Raw genomic sequence first — 21,925 nt, 5'->3', positions numbered from 1 at the left:
AAGTAAACCACAAGCCTGCTTGCTTGTGCAGTTATTATTTTTCCTCTGGCCAGAGTGGTGTCTGTCTCTTATGTGTGTCTTGTCTTTTATGTCATTTCACTCGTAATCTCCAACAATGCTATGGTTAGAACCAGGCTTTAGTGCCCTGAGGACACTCTGATGAACCTAAGGTGACATAGAAACATAAACAATGCGAACACTAGAGAGACATTTTAGAAAGAACATTTCCTGCGAGAAGGCTCTAAGGCCATATATTGAACCAAGGCACAGTCACAGAGCAGAAGATTGTTCACTCGAAAATACCAAAGGAGACCAAGCAGGCTTCTACTTAAGACCCTTTCTTCCATGGAGGGAGACAGGATTGTGTATGACTGCCAGAGGCAGAAAGAAATAGGTCACTGGTATTTTGGTCCCAGAGACACTCCCTACTCTAAGTTGGTTGACAGTTGCTAATGATGAATTCCTGGGTTCATGGACAGTTCACAAGGCCAGCCTAGGGTCAGTTACCCTGAGGAGACACAAGGAACATTTGAGAATGTGTGCTCTTGCACAGACAGCAAACTTAGTGCCTGAGGACTGCAAAAGTGACCAAGCTGCCTAAGAGGCACAGCACACCTGGGATTTGGTCTTGCCCTCCAACCAGTCACCTGAGATTTTGGACTAGGGAAGAGCGCAAAGCAGAGAGCCAAACGTAATCAGAACCCCTGCAGAGCACCAAAGTGTCTGATTTGCTGAGAAGTGCGTGAAACAATGGGCCCACTTGGGACAGTGCCCTCATGTATCAGCGGGAGGCTGAGCAGGGTGGACCCAGGAACAACATGTCACATTTGTCAGTGGCAAGCCCAATGTGATCATTCCACCTCAAGCACCCCTACCTATCCCTGTGTTATTTGTTTTCAGTGTTCCACCTAATTGCCAAAACAGTGAGCACGTCAAATAAGAGGCTATCATACCCTCGTATCATGTTGAAAACCAGACATGGAGAGGCTTTCAAATAAAAGAAGGGAATATGAATAAAGAAGCATAAACCAAAACAGAAGTGGCAGGTTCAACTGAATAAGTCTGCAATTAATGCTGAGACTGTTGAATTGAGGGACAACAGTAGCCTTTGACAACAAGTACACACTTCAGGAAGGGACTATCTGATACTGTACTGCCATTAAAAAAACATACAATTTCTTTGAAATTCTGAGATCTATTTCGATATGATTTCCTAAAATTTTAGCAATGTTAATCCTTTATTATATCCTAAATTGTTATTTCTGTTAATTATTGTTCCCTTTCAAAAAGCACAGCTATTTTTTTAAACACTCCTTTTATATATAAGAATGAATTTCACCTCCATTTCCTTTTTTTACACTAAATGAGTCTAACAATTTTATTTTTGGTTCTTAGCTTTTGCTTTCGAATAATTGTCATCAATGTTGTGACCTTAGGAGCAAAATCTTTACGATCTGATTTCACTTATGGATGTGTTTCCTGAATTGATTGCTCTCTCCCCTTTTAACTCTCTCCTATCTCCTCCTAGACACCTCTTTCTCCCTCCTCCCTTTTCTCTGCTCTCTGGAACTCTGTGAATCCCTTTGATTCTTTTAGGGTGAGGAGAGTTTTGTCACCATTAACCTGGGGATGTATCTTCTGTATTGTGTGTATGTGGCTTTTTGATGCTACTGTAACCTGGGGACAGAAACCCAGAGGTCAAGACATCAATTCCAGAACTTTAGATCAACATTGAATTCCCTACCTCAGAACATTAAAGGACACACACACAACCCAGAGTTTCCATGTCTACATTTAAAGCCAGCTCAACACTCGAGCCAGCATTCAGTACAAGAGAACCCGCAGCTATTCTCCAGCAAAAGAGAAACACAACTGTGAATATTATTAAAGGGGGTGCATGAAGCCATAGCATACCCACAAACACCCCAAAGCACAATCCATGGACTATTTCATTGCACTTCAGAGAGAAGAGATACAAATCTGCCTGCCACTGCACAGACACAAATTCCACAAAGCATTAAACCTTGACAAGTCACTGGATCCATTACTGACTGTATTCACTGATTAACTCCAGTAATTTTCTGGTGGCATCTCTTGGGTTTTCTGTGTAAAGGTAATATCATGTGCAAATAGTTTATATCTCTTCTTTTCAAATAAGGATTCTTTTTAAATCTTTTTCTTCTTTGAAAACTGTGGCTAGAATTCCCAGAACTAGTAGTGATGAGTGTGGGAACATTGTCTTAATGCTGATTCTAAAGGAAATTTTTTCAGCTTTTCATTATTGACAATAATGTTTGCAATGGTTTTGTCATATTTGGCTTTCATTATGTTGAGGCATGTTCCACCTATGACTACTTTGACAGAGGTTTTTTTTTTTTTTTTTATCCCATAAAAACTCTGAATTTTGTTGAATTCAAATTTGAATTTTGTGCTGTTTAGCCTCCAAATTATTTGTGTGTCCTCTAGTTGTTGTTGTTGTTTTTCCTGTAGTTGATATCTGATCTAACACCATTGTGATCAGAAAATATGCTTGAAAATATTCCAATTTCTTGAAGTTTATCAAGGTTAGAAGTGATCTAACCTGGGATGTGATCTGTCCTAAGGCAATGTTCCATTTGCTCTTGAGAAAAAGGAGAGAAAAAGGAGAAAAAGGTGAAATCTGTTCTTTTGCTGTGGGATGACCTGTAGATATCAATTGGCTCAAACTGGTCGAATGTATCATCTAAAACTTGAGTTTTCCTAATTTTATTTTCTGTCTTGATGATCTGTTCATGTTATGAATGAAGTAGTAAAGTCACCCAGTATTCTTGGTTAGTGTCTATTTCTGCTCTAATAGTTATTGGCATTTGCCTCTTGTATTGAGGTGCTCCTACATTGGGTGCATATAGCTTCTTCTTGGATTGATACCTTGATTGTTAGGTAATGCAACCTTCTTTGTCTCCTGTAGTGGTCTTTAATTAAAGTCCATTTATTTGATATAAGTATTGTTCCTCCCATTTTTGCTCTCCATTGTCACAAAACAACTTTTTCCTGGCCATCACTTTCAGGTTGTTTGTGTCATTAGTTATGAGGTGGTTTTCTTGCAGACCGTATATTCTTGTATGTATTCAGACAGTCTTTGTCTTTTTATTGGAGCATTTAGCCCATTTCTGTTTAAGGTAGTTGTTGAGAAGTATGATCTTGTTACCATTTACTATATATTTTGTGGCTTTGTTTTTATAAGGCTTTTCTGTTTCCTATCTAGAGAAGATCCTTCAGCATTTCCTGAAGTGCTGGTTTGGTGGTTCTGAATACTAATTGCTTTTGTTTGTCTGTAAAGCTTTTGCTTTCTCTTTTGAATGAGAATACTATCCTTGTTGGATAGAGTAATCTTGGCTTTAGGTTTTTGCCTTTCATCACTTTAAGTACATCCTGCCATTCCCTTCTAAGCTGAAGAGTTTCTATTGTAAGATCAGCTGTTATCCATATGGGGATTCCCTTCTATGTTATTTGTTGTTATTCCATTGTTACCTTGAATGTTTGTTCATTGTGCATATTTATGTGTTTGTTTGTTTTTATTTTGATTAATGTATGTTTTGACATGCTTTGTCTTGGTTTTATCCCTATGGGACACACTGAGATTTTTCATCTTAGGTGTCTATTCTTTTTCCCATTTCAGGGAAGTTTTTAATTATTTCCTCCTCAAATATTTTCTCATGCCCTTTCCTTTTGTCTTCTTTCTCTGAGAAACCTATGATTTAAATATTGGGGCATTTAACATTGTCCCATAGGTCTCTGAGATTGTCTTCATTTCTCTCTCTCTCTCTCTCTCTCTTTTTTTTTTTTTTTTCCTGTTCTGCTTCATTTATCTCCAACATTCTATCTTCCAGCTCAGTCTTTCTTCTGCCTCAGTTACTCTACTGTTCCTGTTGTCCAGAGTGATTTATATCAGTTATTTCATTGTTCATTATTGATTGACTACTCATTATTTCTTCTAGGTCCATTTAAAACACCCCTTTCATCTTCTCAATCCATGAGTATAGTCTATTTATCTGTAGATCCATTTGTTTCCAAAACTTTGACTATTATTATGCTGAACTATTTTTCCTGTAGACTTCCTACCTCGTCCTCTTTCATTGGTTTGTTGGTTTTTATTGTGTTCCTTCATCTGCTGGATATGTCTCTGCCTTTTCATGTTGTTTAGATGGCTGTCTCTGAGGTCCGTTTTCTGCAAACTGGAGGGTCATCATTGCTATTTATTGGGTAGTCTCCTCCAAGTGAATGTGGTGGGACCAATGGCTTGTGAAAGTTTTCTAGTTGAGAGAACTTGTTGTTATAGAAGATGGCTGTTGATCTCATTTGTTCTGAGAGCCAGTGTAGTGTCCATTAGAGAATTGGGGGACTCTATTATGGCTTTGATTCCAGTTGAGCTATTTCAAATCCTCATAGATGATGCTATGAAAGTGATGTACTCAATATGACAAGAAATTTGAAAATCTCAGCTGTGGCTCAGTTGGAAATGGCCAGTTTTCATTTCAATCTCAAAAAAGGCAATGCCAACGAATGCTCAAACTACCATGCAATTGCACTCATCTCACATGCTAACAAAGAAATGTTCAAAATTCTCCAAGCCAGGCTTCAGCAATATGTGAACCATGAACTCCCAGATATTCAAGCTTGTTTTAGAAAATACAGAGGAACCAAAGATCAAATACCCAACATCAGCTGGATCTTCAAAAAAAGCAAGTAAGTTCCAGAAAAACATCTAGTTCTGCTTTACTGAGTATGTCAAAGCCTTTGACTGTATGGATCAAAACAAACTGTGGAAAATTTGAAAGAGATGGTAGTACCACACCACCGGACTTGCCTCTTGAGAAGCCTGTATGCAATTCAGGAAGCAACAGTTAGAACTGGACATTGAATAACAGACTGGTTCCAAATAGGAAAAGGAGTACCTCAAGGGTATATATTGTCACCCTGCATATTTAACTTCTATGCAGAGAAATGTTTGGCTGGAAGAAACACAAACTGGAATCAAGACTGCCAGGAGAATTGTCAAAAACTTCAGATATGTAGATGACACCACCCTTATGGCAAAAAGTGAAGAGGAACTGAAGAGTCTCTTGATGAAAATGAAAGAGGAGAGTGAAGAAAGAGCCTTAAAGCTCTACATTAGGAAAGCTGAGATGGCATCCTGTCCCATCACTTCATGGCAAATAGATGGGAAAACAGTGGAAATGGTGGCAGACATTTTTTGGAGGGCTCCAAAATCACTGAAGATAGTGACAACAGCCATGAAATTAAAAGATGCTTACTCCTCCTGGACAACATAAAACAAGATCAGAGGCTGACTGTGGCTCAGATCATGAAATCTGTATTGCCAAATTCAGACTTAAATTGAAGAATGTAGGAAAAACTGCTAGACAATTTAGGAATAACCTATATCAAATCCCTTATGATTATACGGTGAAAGTGAGAAATAAATTTAAGGGACTAGATCTGATAGAATGCCTGATGAACTATGGACGGAGGTTCATGACATTGTACAGGGGACAGGGATCAAGACCATCCCCAAGAAAAAAGAAACGCAAAAAGGCAAAAATGACTGCCTGAGGAGGCCTTACAATTACCTGTGATATGAAGAGAAATGAAAGGCAAAGGAAAGAAGGAAAGATATACTCATTTGAACACAGAGTTCCAAAGAATAGCAAGGAGAGATAAGAAAGACTTCCTCAGTGATCAGTGCAAAGAAATAAAGCAAAGCAATAGAATGGGGAAGACTAGAGATTTCTTCAAGAAAATTTGAGATACCAGGGGACATTTCATGCAAAGACGGGCGCAATAAATGACAGAAGTGGTATGGACCTAACAGAAGCAGTAGATATTAAGAAGAGGTGGCAACGAATACACAGAAGAACTGTACATGAAAGATCTTCACAACCCAAATAATCATGATGATGTGATCACTCACCTAAATCCAGACATCTTGGAATGTGCAGTCAAGTGGACCTTAAGAAGCATCAATATGAACAAACTTAGTGGAAGTGAAAGAACTCCATTTGAGCTATTTCAAATCCTAAAAGATTATGCTATGGAAGTGCTTCCCTCGATATGTCAGCAAATTTAAAAAACTCAGCAGTGGCTCAGGATTGGAAAAGGTCAGTTTTCATCTAATTCGAAACAAAGGCAATGCCAAAGAATGCTCAAACTACTGCACAATTGCACTCATTTCATACACTAGTAGAGTAATGCACAAAAATATCCAAGCCACGCTTCAGTAATACATAAACCATAAACTTCCAGATGTTTTAGCTGGTTTTGGAAAAGCCAGAGGAACCAGAGATCAAATGGCCAACATCCGCTGCATCATCAATAAAGCAAGAGAGTTCCAGAAAAAGATCTACTTCTGCTTTATTGACTATTCCAAAGACTTTGACTGTGTGCATTACAAAGAATGCTGGGAAATTCTGAAAGAGATGGGAATATCAGAGCAGCTGACCTGCCTCTTCAGAGGCCTCTATGCAGGTCAGAAAACAGCAGTTTGAATGGGATATGAACAACAGCTTCCACACAGGAAATGGAGTATGTCAAGGCTGTATATTTTCACTCTGCTTATTTAACTTCTATGCAGAGTGCATTATGAGAAACGCTGTGCTGGATGAAGCACAAGCTGGAATCAAGTTTGCCAGGAGAAATAACCTCAGATATGCAGATGACACCACCCTTATGGCAGAAAGGGAAGAAGAAATAAAGAGCCATTTAATGAAATTGAAAGAGGAGAGTGAAAATGTTGGCTTAAAGCTCAACATTCTGAAAACTAAGATCATGGCATCTGATCCCATCACTTTATGCCAAACAGATGGGCAGTCACTGTTTGACTGTCTTTTGAGGGGCTCCAGAATCACTACAGATAGCGACTGCAGCCATGAAATTCAAAGATGTTTACTCTTCAGAAGGAAAGTTATGACCAACCTAGACAGCATATTAAAAAGCAGAGACGATACTTTTCCAACAAAGGTCTGTCTAGTCAAAGCTATGTTTTTTCTAATAGTCATGTATGGATATGACAGTTGGACTACAAAGAAAGTTGAGCATTGATGAACTGATGCTTTTGATTTGCAGTGTTGGAGAAGTCTCTTGAAAGTCCCTTGTACGGCAAGAAGATTCAACAAGTCCATCTTGATGGAAATCAGTCTTGAATATTTATTGGAAGGATTGATGCTGAAGCTGAAACTTCAATACTTTGACAACTGGATGCAACGAGCTGACTCATTTGAAAAGACCCTGATGCTGGGTAAGATTGAGGTCCAGAGGAGAAAGGCATGCCAGAGGATGAGATGGTTGGAGGGCATCACTGACTCTGGCCATGAGTTGAGTAAACTTTGTGAGTTGGTGACTGACAGGGAGGCCTGGTGTGCTGCATTCCATGGGGGTTTTGCAAAGAGTCAGAGACAACTGAGTGACTGAACTGAGAAGGCTGTCTTTTAATTTTCTTGAGTGTGTTCCTGTTTTGCTGGAAGATGAGCATGGGTTGTCTTGCAATGGAGCTCGCTGCTCTTGAGTGGAGCATGCTTTCAGTGAAAGCTATTTGGCATCCATCCTTTTGTATGGGATCTTGTCTATCCCTAGTCCCTGGGGCCAGGGGTTCTATGATGATCCAAAGTCCTGGAGCTGAGCTACCTGCCTCTGGCTTTTGGTCCCTCGCTTTCAGTAACCTCAAGACTACTCTTTCAACATTGCACAGGAGACAAAACCCCATGTTAGTGATGAAATAACTCCACATCCTGAACTGTCAAAGAGATTCACAGTGTTATATATAGAAAAGAAGAGGGAGGGCGGTCCTAAGATGGCAGAGGAATAGGATGGGAAGACCACTTTCTCCCTCACAAATTCCTCAGAAGAACATTTCAATGCTGAGCAAACTCCACAAAACAACTTCTGAATGCTGGCAGAGGACATCAGGCAACCAGAAAAGCAGACCATTGTCTTCAAAAACAGGTAGGAAGAAATATAAAAGACAAAAAGAGAGACAAAGGAGGTGTGGAGGGAGCTCCGTCCAGGGAAGGGAAGCCTGTCCTGGAAAGGGAATTTTAAGAGAGGTTTCCAAACACCAGGAAACACTCTCCCTGCTGAGTCTGTGGCGAGCCTTGGAAACACAGAGGGCAACATAACAGGAAGGAAAAATAAATAAATAATTAAAACCAGCAGATTACAAGCCCAACAGTAACTCCCACAGCGGAAAAGCAGCACAGATGCCTGCATCCACCAATAGCAAGTGGGGGCAGGGCAGGAAAGCACGGGAGGCATGGGCTGCAGAGATTTGTAAGAATCAGGCAGGAACACCCCACGCATAACCAGAATGATCTAACTTGGGCTAGCAAACCAGACTGTGGGATAGCTACCACCCAAAAAGCTCGAACATAAGACACCACCAGGACCGCGCACAGAACATGGACGGAATGGACATAGCCGCTGCAGACCATCCCCCACCGAGGACAGGCAGCCAGAGCCGTAAGGGCTGGAAAGGGGCAATTGCAGCCCTAGAGAGACTCTACCTACCAAACTGCAAGCAGGCTTCTTAGCTAAGACTTCTGGGGGTGCTGGACAGTCACCATCTGCCTCACAAGGGGCGCCAGCGGTACACCCAGAAAACTGAGCAGCAGAGACAGAAAAGGTGACTAGTCGCAGCGACTGCACTCGCCAAACTCCTGAGCTACTGGGACCTGGGAAGGGCCCAAACCGGAGGCCCAACCGAATCTGAGCCTCTGAGGGCTACCTGAGCGCCGAACCTGACCGGCTTAGACCAGGGAGGTGCACGCAGCCTAGGGCCGGCCTCAGATGGCTCCTGGCTGAGCATCGTAGAACCAGAGCGGTTTGTGTGCCACAAGAAGGAACAGGTCCAGCGGGGCTGAGAATCTGTGTGCACATGACAGTGCTATTTGTTTGCAGCATCACCCCTCCCCACAGCGTGTCTGAACTAGTGAGCCTAAAAAACCAGCAAACAGAAGAAGTTAAACAGAGGGAACCACCTTGGAAGTGACCCTACACAGCGCACAACATCAGAGAAGGGCCAGATATATCTTTACTATTTTTACAATCATTCCTCCCCCCACCTCTTTTTTGTTTTTTTCTTTTTTTCCTTGCTTTTTTTTTCCCTACTTTTTTTTAATTGTTAAGTCCTCTATTTCCCTAATTTTTATTTCTATAACCTACTATTATTTTTTCAAAAAAAAAAAAAAAGACTATTTTTTTTAAGGCAAACACCATATATAGTCTTTATGTGATTGTTGTTGGAGTTTTTAAATAATGCTTGTGGCTTTTTTTTTTTTTTTCCTCTTTCTTTCTTTCTTTTTTTTTTTTTCATTTTTCTTTTTTCCTTCTGCTTCTTTTCTTTAATACTGCATTTTTGAAAATCCAACCTCTACTCTAGATTTTTAATCTCTGCTTTTTGATTTTTGTTGTCAATTTTGTAAATTAAAAAACCCAAACTTCACTACCCAATTTTACCTGAGAGCGAGATTACTGGCTGGACCACTCTCTCCTCCTTTGGACTCGCCTTTTTCTCCACCAGGTGGCCTCTGTCTCTTTCCTCCCCCATCTCTTCTCTATCCAACTCTGTGAATCTCTGTGTGTTCCAGATGGTGGAGAACACCTAAGGAACTGGTTACTGGCAGGATTTGTCTCTCTCCTTTTCATTCCTCTCTCTTATCCTCCTGGCCACCTCTGTCTACTTCCTCCCTCTCCTCTTCCCCAGATAACTCCGTAAATACCTCTGAGCGGTCCAGACTATGGAGCACACATAAGGAAGTGACTACTGGCTAGCTTGCTCTCTCCTCTTTTGATCTCACTGCTCATTCCAGTTACCACTAACTAACCCCTCCCTCTTCTTTTCTCCATGTAACTCGGTGAACCTCTCTGGGAGTCCCTCAATATGGAGAAACTTTTCATTTTTAACCTAGATGCTTTATCATCAGTGCTGGTTAGATGGAGAAATCTAGAGGCTACTGTAAAAATGAAACTGAAAACCAAAAGCAGGAGGCTTAAATCCAAAGCCTGAGAACATCAGAGAACTCCTGAATTCAGGGAACATTAATTAATAGGAGCTCATCAAACACCTCCATACCTACAGTGAAGCCAAGCTCCACCCAAGGGCCAACAAGTTCCAGAGCAAGACGTACCATGCAAATTATCCAGCAACATAGGAACACAGCCCTGAGCTTCAATATACAGGCAGCTCAAAGCTACTCCAAAACCTTTGACGTCTCATAACCCATTACTGGTCACTCCACTGTACTCCAGAGAGAAGAAACACAGCTCCACCCTCCAGAACTCCAACACAAGCCTCCCTAATCAGGAAACCTTGACAAGCCACTGATACAACCCCACCCACAGTGAGGAATCTCCATAATAAAGAGAACTCCACAAATTACCAAAATATTAAAAGACCACCCAAACGCAGCAATATAACCAAGATGAAGAGACAGAGGGATACTCAGCAGGCAAAGGAAAAGGAGAAATGCCCACCAAAACAAACAAAAGAGGAAGCGATGGGGAATCTACCTGAGAAAGAATTCTGAATATTGATAGTGAAAATAATCCCAAATCTTGAAATCAAAATGGAATAACAGATAAATAGCGTAGAGACAAGGACTGAGAAGATGCAAGAAAGGTTTAACAAGGACCTAGAACAAATAAAAAAGAGCCAATATATAATTAATAATGCAATAAACGAGATCAGAAACACTGTGGAGGCAACAAATAGTAGAATAACGGAGGCAGAAGATAGGATTAGTGAAATAGAAGATAGAATGGTAGAAATAAATGAATCAGAGAGGAAAAAAGAAAAACGAATTAAAAGAAATGAGGACAATCTCAGAGACCTCCAGGACAACATGAAACGCTCCAACATTCGAATTATAGGAGTCGCAGAAGAAGAAGACCAAAAGAAAGACCATGAGAAAATCCTTGAGGAGATAATAGTTAAAAACTTCCCTAAAATGGGGAAGGAAATAATCACCCAAGTCCAGGAAACACAGAGAGTTCCAAATAGGATAAACCCAAGGCGAAACACCCCAAGACACATATTAATCAAATTAGCAAAGATCAAACACAAAGAACAAATATTAAAAGCAGCAAGGGAAAGACAACAAATAACACACAAGGGGATTCCCATAAGGATAACAGCTGACCTTTCAATAGAAACTCTTCAGGCCAGGAGGGAATGGCAAGACATACTTAAAGTGATGAAAGAAAATAACCTACAGCCCAGATTACTGTACCCAGCAAGGATCTCATTCAAATACGAAGGAGAAATCGAAAGCTTTACAGACAAGCAAAAGCTGAGAGAATTCAGCACCACCAAACCAGCTCTCCAACAAATTCTAAAGGATATTCTCTAGACAGGAAACACAAACAGGGTGTATAAACCCAAATCCAAAACAATAAAGTAAATGGTAACGGGATCATACTTATCAATAATTACCTTAAACGTAGATGGGTTGAATGCCCCAACCAAAAGACAAAGATTGGCCGAATGGATACAAAAACAAGACCCATCTATATTCTGCTTACAAAAGACCCACCTCAAAACAAGGGACACATACAGACTGAAAGTGAAGGGCTGGAAAAAGATATTCCACGCAAATAGAGACCAAAAGAAAGCAGGAGTGGCAATACTCATATCCGATAAAATAGACTTTAAAACAAAGGCTGTGAAAAGAGACTAAGAAGGCTACTACATAATGATCAAAGGGTCAATCCAAGAAGAAGATATAACAATTATCAATATATATGCACCCAATATAGGAGCACCGCAATATGTAAGACAAATGCTAACAAGTATAAAGGGGGAAATTAACAATAACACAATAATAGTTGGAGACTTCAATACCCCACTCACACCTAGGGATAGATCAACTAAACAGAAAGTTAACAAAAAAAAAAACGCAGACTTTAAATGATACATTAGACCAGTTAGACCTAATTGATATCTATAGGACATTTCATCCCAAAACAATGAATTTCACCTTTTTCTCAAGTGCTCATGGAACCTTCTCCAGGACAGATCACATTCTGGACCATAAATCTAACCTTGATGAAATTTAAAAAAATCTAAATCATTCCAACCATCTTTTCTGACCATAATGCATTAAGATTATATCTCAATTACAGGAGAAAAACTATTAAAACTTCCAACATATGGAGGTTGAACAACACACTTCTGAATAACCAATAAATCACAGAAATCAAAAAAGAAATCAAAATATGCCTAGAAATGAATGAAAATGAAAACACAACAACCCAAAACCAGTGGGACACTATAAAAGCAGTGCTAAGAGGAAAGTTCATAGCACTACAGGCATACCTCAAGAAACAAGAAAAAAGTCTAAAAAATTACCCAACTCTACACCTAAAGCAACTAGAAAAGGAAGAATTGGAGAACCCAGAGTTAGTAGAAGGAAAGAAATCTTAAAAATTAGGGCAGAAATAAATGCCAAAGAAACAAAAGAGACCATAGCAAAAATCAACAAAGCCAAAAGCTGGTTCTTTGAAAAGATAAATAAAACTGACAAACCATTAGCCAGACTCATCAAGAAGCAAAGAGAGAAAAATCAAATCAATAAAGTTAGAAATGAAAATGGAGAGATCACAACAGACAACACAGAAATACAAAGGATCATAAGAGACTACTATCAGCAATTATATGCCAATAAAATGGACAACGTGGAAGAAATGGACAAATTCTTGGAAAAGCACAATATTCCAAAACTGAACCAGGAGGAAACAGAAAGTCTTAACAGACCCATCACAAGCACGGAAATTGAAACTGTAATCAGACATCTTCCAGCAAACAAAAGCCCAGGTCCAGACGGCTTCACAGCTGAATTCTACCAAAAGTTTCGAGAAGAGCTAACACCTATCCTACTCATACTCTTCCAGAAAATTGCAGAGGAAGGTAAACTTCCAAACTCATTCTATGAGGCCACCATCACCCTAATACCAAAACCTGACAAAGATACTACAAAAAAGTAAAACTACAGGCCAATATCACTGATGAACATAGATGCAAAAATCCTCAACAAAATTCTAGCAATCAGAATCCAACAACACATTAAAAAGATCATACACCATGATCAAGTGGGCTTTATTCCAGGTATGCAAGGATTCTTCAATATCCACAAATCAATGAATGTAATTCACCACATTAACAAATTGAAAAATAAAAGCCATATGATTATCTCAATAGATGCAGAGAAGGCCTTTGATAAAATTTAACATACATTTATGATAAAAACTCTCCAGAAAGCAGGAATAGAAGGAACATACCTCAACATAATAAAAGCTATATACGACAAACCCACAGCAAACATTATCCTCAATGGTGAAAAATTGAAAGCATTTCCCCTAAAGTCAGGAACGAGACAAGCCTGCCCACTTTCACTGCTACTATTCAACATAGTTCTGGAAGTTTTAGCCACAGCAATCAAAGCAGAAAGAGAAATAAAAGGAATCCAAATTGGAAAAGAAGAAGTAAAACTCTCATTGTTTGCAGATGACATGATCCTCTACATAGAAAACCCTAAAGACTCCACCAGAAAATCACTAGAGCTAATCAATGAATACAGTAAAGTTGCAGGATATAAAATCAACACACAGAAATCTCTTGCATTCCTATACACTAAAAATGAGAAAGTAGAAAAAGAAATTAAGGAAACAATTCCATTCACCATTGCAACGGAAAGAATAAAATACTTAGGAATATATCTACCTAAAGAAACTTAAGTCCTATATATATATAAAACTATAAAACACTGATGAAATAAATCAAAGAGGACACTACTAGATGGAGAAATATACCATGTTCATGCATCGGAAGAATCAATATAGTCAAAATGAGTATACTACCCAAAGCAATTTACAAATTCAATGCAATCCCTATCAAGCTACCAGCGGTATTTTTCACAGAACTAGAACAAATAATTTCATGGTTTGTATGGAAATACAAAAAACCTCAAATAGCCAAAGCAATCTTGAGAAAGAAGAATGGAACTGTTAATTTGCCTGACTTCAGGCTCTACTACAAAGCCACAGTCATCAAGACAGTATGGTACCGGCACAGAGACAGAAATATAGATCAATGGAACAAAATAGAAAGCCCAGAGATAAATCCACACACATATGGACACCTTATCTTTGACAAAGGAGGCAAGAATATACAACGGAGTAGAGACAATCTCTTTAACAAGTGGTGCTGGGAAAACTGGTCAACCACTTGTAAAAGAATGAAACTAGATCACTTTCTAACACAGCACACAAAAATAAACTCAAAATGGATTAAAGATCTAAATGTAAGACCAGAAACTATAAAACTCCTAGAGGAGAACATAGGCAAAACACTCTCCGACATAAATCACAGAAGGATCCTCCATGATCCACCTCCCAGAATAATGGAAATAAAAGCAAAAATCAACAAATGGGACCTAATTAAAATTAAAAGCTTCTGCACAACAAAGGAACATATAAGCAAGGTGGAAAGACTGCCTTCTGAATGGGAGAAAATCATAGCAAATGAAGCAACTGACAAACAACTAATCTCAAAAATATACAAGCATTTATGCAACTCAATTCCAGAAAAATAAACGACCCAATCAAAAAATGGGCCAAAGAACTAAATAGACATTTCTCCAAAGAAGACATACGGATGGCTAACAAAGACATGAGAAGATGCTCAACATCACTCATTATTAGAGAACTGCAAATCAAAACCACAATGAGCTACCACTTCACACCAGTCAGAATGTCTGTGATCCAAAACTCTGCAAGCACTAAATGCTGGAGAGGGTGTGGAGAACAGGGAACCCTCCTACACTATTGGTGGGAATGCAAACTAGTACAACCGCTTTGGAAAACAGTGTGGAGATGCCTTAAAAAATTGCAAATAGAACTGCCATATGACCCAGCAATCCCACTGCTGGGCATACACACCGAGGAAACCAAAATTGAAAGAGACGCATGTACCGCAATGTTCATCGCAGCACTGTTTATAATAGCCAGGACATGGAAACAACCTAGATGTCCATCAGCAGATGAAAGAATAAGAAAGCTGTGGTACATATACACAATGGAGTATCACTCAGCCATTAAAAACAATACATTTGAATCAGTTCTGATGAGATGGGTGAAACTGGAGCCGATTATACAGAGTGAAGTAAGCCAGAAAGAAAAACACCAATACAGTACACTAACACATATATATGGAATGTAGAAAGATGGCAATGATGACCCTGTATGCAAGACAGCCAAAAAGACACAGATGTGTATAGCGGGCTTTTAGACTCAGAGGGAGAGGGAGAGGGTGAGACGATTTGGGAGAATGGCATTGAAACATGTATACTATCATGTAAGAATCGAATCACCAGTCTATGTCCGATGCAGGATACAGCATGCTTGGGGCTGTTGCACGGGGATGACCCAGAGGGATGTTGGGGGGAGGGAGGTGGGAGGGAGTTCATGTTTGGGATCGCTTGTACACCCGTGGTGAATTCATGTCAATGTATGGCAAAACCAATACAGTATTGTAAGGTAAAATAAAGTAAAAATAAAAATTTAAAGTGTAAAAAAATAAATAAAATAAATAAAATTTTAAGTGTTAAAAAAAAAAAAAAAGAAAAGAAGAGGGAGAGCTAGATATAGGTGATCAGGAGGAGAAAAGAAAGTCAAAAGGAAAGAGAGCAATCAAGGCTGTAATCAAATCCCTAAGTGAAAATATATATTAAAAAAATAGAGTCTTAATGCTACGGCAAAGGCAACCCAGTCCAGTAATCTTGCCTGGAAAATCCCATGGACGGAAGAGCCTGGTAGGCTGCAGGCCCTGGGGTCGCTAAGAGTTGGGCACGACTGAGCAAATTCACTTTCACTTTTCACTTTCATGCATTGGAGAAGAAAATGGCAACCCACTCCAGTATTCTTGCCTGGAGAATCCCAGGGACAGACGAGCCTAGTGGGCTGCCATCTATGGGGTCGGTCGCACAGAGTCGGACACGACTGAAGCGACTTAGCAGCAGCAGCAGCAGCTACAAAACTAATAGCAAATATCAGAAAGCAAAATTAAAAACATAGAATAGAATTTGGACTCCCCAATGTACCATAGAAAATAAACCAAAACATAATTGAACACAAAAATTAGAAAAAATATTGTGGGGTCAGTTCAGTGTCAGGCAATCCCTTGTTCTTGCTTATACTTTTTTTCAAAGTCTTCAATTGTCCTTAAATGCAGTTTTACTCCCTGACTTTTATTTGTTGCACCTGCCACTTCTGGAGTGGTTCTCCTGTCTTATCTTTACTTAGAATGGTCTCCTCTGCTTGCGAGTCTCTTCTATGTCTAATCTTAGCCCTAATAGGAAAAGGCGACAGTAGACCTTATTGAGGATCACTTGCTCTGCTGTACGGTGGAGAGGCAGGAACACTGCAAACAAATACTGCTGGGATTTGTGGGGAGCACTTGTATGAACGGAAAGCACAGGGTCTGCCAAAGAACAAAGTGATGTACAATTCTCAGATCCAACCACTCAAGCTCCTGGGTGCTTCGTGAGGGCACAGTCACAAGTGGGCCATGTATCTCATGCACTTCCCAGGCCCAAGCTACTCAGGGTCCATCCTGTGCTAGGCATGCTGTCCCAGATTGGCCATATGTCTCCTGCACTTCCCAGGTCCAAGCTGCTCAGATTCCCGGGTGTTCTATGAAAGCTCAGTCCTAAGTGAGCCATACATGTCCCACTCTTCCCAGGCCCAACCAGTCCACACTCCCCAGTTCTCTGTCAGGGCACAGTCCCAGGTGGGTTCTTTGTCTCTTGCACTTTCCAGGCATAAACTGCTCAGATTCCTGAGTGTTCTCTGAAAGCCCAGTCCCAGTTGAGCCATGCATCTCCCGCTCTTCCTAGGGTCAAGTGGCCTGGTCTTCTGCTAGAGCATAGTCCCAGGTAGGCTCTTTGTCTCATGCACTTCCCAGGTCCAATAAGCTCAGGTTCCAGGATGTTCCTGAGTACACTGTTCCAGAGAGCCACTCATGCTCTCAGGGTCGCTGTGGTGTCATTGTCCCTGGTGGGCCATCATTTTCGTGCACTGCTCAGGTTCAATCTGGGCAGTTTCTCAGATACTCCACAAAGATACAGTCCATGGTGAGCTGTGCATCTCTTCAGAGGAGCTGATCTCAGGTTATGACACTCTTGGCAGCTATACACTGTCCCACATCCCAGGAAGCCATGGTTAGGGGCTGCTCATGGATAGAGTCTGCTCACAGCTTGGCAGGAGATGCAGTCTCCTGGGCCTAAAAGCTTATGGTCTTCTGCCTCTGGTTGTCCACATTCTGAATCTTTGCCTCCTTGGAGGGCCATAATGGAAGCTGACTTGCTCTCCTTAGGTAAATACTAGGGCACAGTCTCTTCTATGAGCAGGTCAGGGGTCGCAGTGTGGTCTTAGATCCTTCGCATGGGAACATTCCTTTTATTTATTATTTTTTTATTTTTGTCTCTCTAGCATTCTGTGGTTCAGGCTGCTATATCACATTAGTCCTCTCAGAGTGTCTTCGGGGCATTCAAACCCCATCTTTATTCTAAGGACTGAAGAAGCAGAGGGTGCCTCTGTACATAGCCCCCACTCAAGGTGGTTGAACATGAGACTGTGAGGCAATTCTCCACTGATAATTGCCTTTTTGGCTTGAATTCGGGGGTGATTTTTGTTTGAGGGGGAGTGGGTGCTTATACTACCCTCTGAGATTCCACAGTGGCCCACTGAATCAACCTCTGAGAGGGTTTCCTGCGGTATGGAAACTTCTCCTTCTCTATTAGCTTAAGATGAATAGTTCCATATTCATGATCTCTGAAGAAGAAGATTTAACTTCAGGATCAGGGACCAGAGTTGATCACTCAAGAGCTCTTGCATAGCAGAGTCTTATTAAAGTAAGAAAAGGGACAGAGAAAGCTTCTGACATGGACATCAGAAGGGAACCGGAGAATGTCCCCTTGCTAGTGTTAGCAAGGGAGTTACACACATTTTAATATAGTCATTATAATAAATCAAAATAATGTCTCAAGTTTGTGAAAATTTGACCAGACCTAGTTCCACAATTTATATTTTAGGATAACAGGATTAGAATTTAACAATAGAAAGACCCTACCAGATGCACTCCCATAACACACTTTCTAAAATATTAGGATTAGTCAGAAGATTTTCAGGAAGGAGAAACTGTCCTCAAGCATGATACACTGTTGCTATATAATCCCAGTTATAGAGTTTAAACTGAGTTGTTTGCTGTGTAATCATCAGTTCCATGTATAACTGGGGGGGGGGGGGGAAAGCACTTTATGTGACTAAGACTAAGGAATATAGAGAATATACGAATATAGAGAAAAACAAACAACCAGCAAACAAACATCTTTGCCCTTTTCTCCTCCTTGAGAATTCCAGAACCCTCCATCTCCTCCTCAGCAATCCAGACACCTTTCTCCGCTTTGGGGAGCCCAGATTTCTTACCAATCTGACTCAGAATTGACTTTCTATCCCCAACACAAGTTCAGTTCAGTTGCTCAGTCCAACTATTTGTAACCCCAAGAACTGTGGCACACCACGCTCCTCTGTCCATCACCAACTTCCATAGCTTGCTCAAACTCATCTCCATGGAGTCAGTGATGGACTCAATCTCATCCTCTGTCATCTGCTTCTCCTCCTGCCTTCAATCTTTCCCAATACTGGGGTTGTTTGCAAGAGTCAGTTCTTTGCATCAGGTAGCCAAGGTATTGTAGCTTCAGCTTTAGCATCAGTCCTTCCAATAAATATTCAGGACTGAATTTCTGACTGACTGATTTTATTCCTTTGCTGTCCAAGGGACTCTCAATAGTCTACTCCAACACCACAGTTCAAAAGCATGAAGTTTGCAGAGCTCAGCTTTCTGTATAGTTCAACTCTAACATCCATTCGTGACCACTCGAAATATTATAGCTTGGACTAGAAAGACTTTTGTTGGCAACGTAATGTCTCTGTTTTTAAATATACTGTCTAGTTTGGTCATAGCTTTTTTTTTTTTTTTTTTTTTCCAAGAAGCATGTATCTTTTAATTTTATGCTGCAGCCACCATCTACATTAATTTTGGAGCCAAGAAAATAAAGTCTCTCACTGTTTCCATTGTTTCCCCATCTGCTTGCCATGAAATCATGGGACCACATGCCATGATCTTCGTTTTGGAATGTGAAGTTTTAAGCCATCTTTTTCACTTTCCTGTTTCACTTTCATCAAGAGGGCTCTTTAGTTCCTGTTCAGTTTCTGCTATATGGGTTTTGCCATCTGTGTATCTGAGGTTATTGCTATTTCTCCCAGCAATCTTGATTCAGGTTAGTGTTTCATCCAGTCTGGCATTTCACATGATGTACACTGCATCTAATTTAAATAAGCAGGGTTACAATTCAGAACCAGTCCATTGTTGCATGTCTGGTTCTAGAATCAGTCTCTATCCCTAAATCATTTGTCTCTCTATTCTTGTTTATCTCTTCTCCTACCTCATTAGAAACAAATTGATTGGCCTTTCTGGGTATCTAGTGTCCTCTGCCAGCATATAGAACTTGTTTAGTGAAAGTTACTCCATATCCTGACAATCTTTGGAGGTATTTACTGAGGAATATTTGAACTCCTTCTCATATGTCATTGCCATTTTAGGATCAGTCTACCGAGTTTATTTTCAAAGTATGTATTCTGCCACTACTAAGCAAGTGCTCTAAAGAAGGCATCCTGTTAATATAACACCATCAAGTACTGTTTAGCTCATAGTGTGAAGCATGCACTCAGTGAAGCTACTGAGCTCACCCTCTGTAGTATGCATCCAGCAGCTACTTAGTTTGCACTCTGAAGTATGCTTCTTACCACTGTTGTGTCCCACCTGGTGGCAATTATCCTGCAGTTCATGATCTGGCACCCATGAGTGTATGCACCACTACTTCTGATTATGCATGCAGCAACTACTGAGGTTGAAATCACGAGTTTGCATTCTGCTTTTACTAAGAATTGAATTAGGACAGGTGCACTAATTAGCTTGCACTCTGGAACATATATTACAACTCTAGAGCATAAGTATCACAACCAAGAGCGTCTGCACTGTGGACCTGGCATGCCGTAACGACTGAAAATGCAAGAAGCGTTTCACAATTACTGACCCCTGATTTGAAACCGTTGCCGCTGCTGCTGCTGCTAAGTCACTTCAGTCGTGTCTGACTCTGTGTGACTGCATAGAGAGCAGCCCACCAGGCTCCCCTATCCCTGGGATTCTCGGGGCAAGAATACTGGAGTGCATTGCCCCTTCCTTCTGCTATACATGCATGCATACTAAGTTGCTTTAGTGTTATCCGGCTACGTGTGAACCTATGAGCAGTAGCCCACGACGCCCCTCTGTCCACGGTTTACTCCAGGCAAGAATATTGGGGTGGGTTGCCATTTCCTTTTCTTATTTCAAACCACACATGCTGCAAACACTGAGCTTGCCCTCTGGAATACGCGCTTGTCAATACTGAGGCCGCCATCTAGAGGACGCTCGCTGGAACTACTTAGTTTCCAATCTGGACCACCCTTTCTGCCACTATGGAGACTATTAACAAACTTTAGAATAAGTGCATTGCTGTCACTGAGACTGCACAGTAGAGCATACATCCCATCACTCCTAAACCCGGGTTCTTTAGGATATGGCCTGCCACTACTGAGCCTGTCCCTAAAACATGCCTGTTGTAAATACACATACACTTCTGGTATATTACACTCAGGACTCTGCATCCCTGCACTACTGAAATTGCCTTCCCAAACAAGAGTTCATCACCGGCTAAACTTTCACTCTAAAGCATAAATATCACAATCATTAGCTTGTTGCTTTATAGGTAAGTCAGGCCACTACTCAACCTGCACTGTAGTTCAGCGGTGCCTAAACAATTACTGAACTTGCACTCTGAAGTTTCCTTCTGGACACAACTGAGCCAGCACTCCTGTAGACAGAGTGAGTTTAAACACTGGAGGACATGGTACACCTCTACTGAGCACGAGCTCAAGTGCAGGCATCCGGGCTCTGCTGAGAACATGCTCTAGTTGCATACATGCCACAGTAACTGAACGTGCAGCTGGGAGTACAGATCTCATGACTACAGAGTGCCCACATTTCATCATGGGTTTTGCACTACTGAGGTTTACTCAGAAGCATATATCCCATCATGACTGCGTGTGCCTTGAAGAGCTAATGTTCTGACACTACTGAGACTGTACTGTAGTGTAAGAATGCCTGAACTACACAACTGCACACTGAATCATGCATCCCAGCAGTATAAATCCTAGCACTACAGTACACGTGTCACTTCTGAGTCCTTACACTAAGCAGGCATGGCACAGCTAGTGGGCATGTGGTCTAGAGCATATGTGTGGCCATTGCTAATTTCACACTCGGAAGCATGTGTCTTGCCACTTGTAAGCCCAGGCCCCAACATATTCATGTTTCAGCTACTGATTTTGCACCCTGGTACACTCCTTTATCACTGCTGAGCCTGTGTTATAGAGCATGAGTTCCACTACTACTAATCTTGCTCGATGGCCTGTGTGCTTAAACCTGTGAGCCTACACTCTGCAGCTGAAAATTGCCAATGGCTTGGCTTACCCTCTGTTGCATATTTTCCCCACTCTTCTTCCTGCACTCTAGAGCAGGTGTTCCAACTACTGAGGTTGCACTCTGGAGGACCTATTCCAGAAAGTGGAGTCTGCATTGTAAAACACATATCCTACCCACGAGTGGACCGTCATTCTAGATCAACTGTGTGACCACTAGTGACCTTGAATTCTGAAGAATAAAGTCACTTCCTTGAGGTATTGCTCTAGAAGGTATGTGTAACAATTACGCCAGTGGCATTTTATACCAGCCATTATGCTG

This window comes from Budorcas taxicolor, chromosome Y, assembly GCF_023091745.1.
Source record: "Budorcas taxicolor isolate Tak-1 chromosome Y, Takin1.1, whole genome shotgun sequence".
In the NCBI taxonomy this organism is placed as follows: Eukaryota; Metazoa; Chordata; class Mammalia; order Artiodactyla; family Bovidae; genus Budorcas; species Budorcas taxicolor.
The sequence above is the reverse complement of the archived record's forward strand: the minus strand, read 5'-3'. Positions refer to the sequence as shown.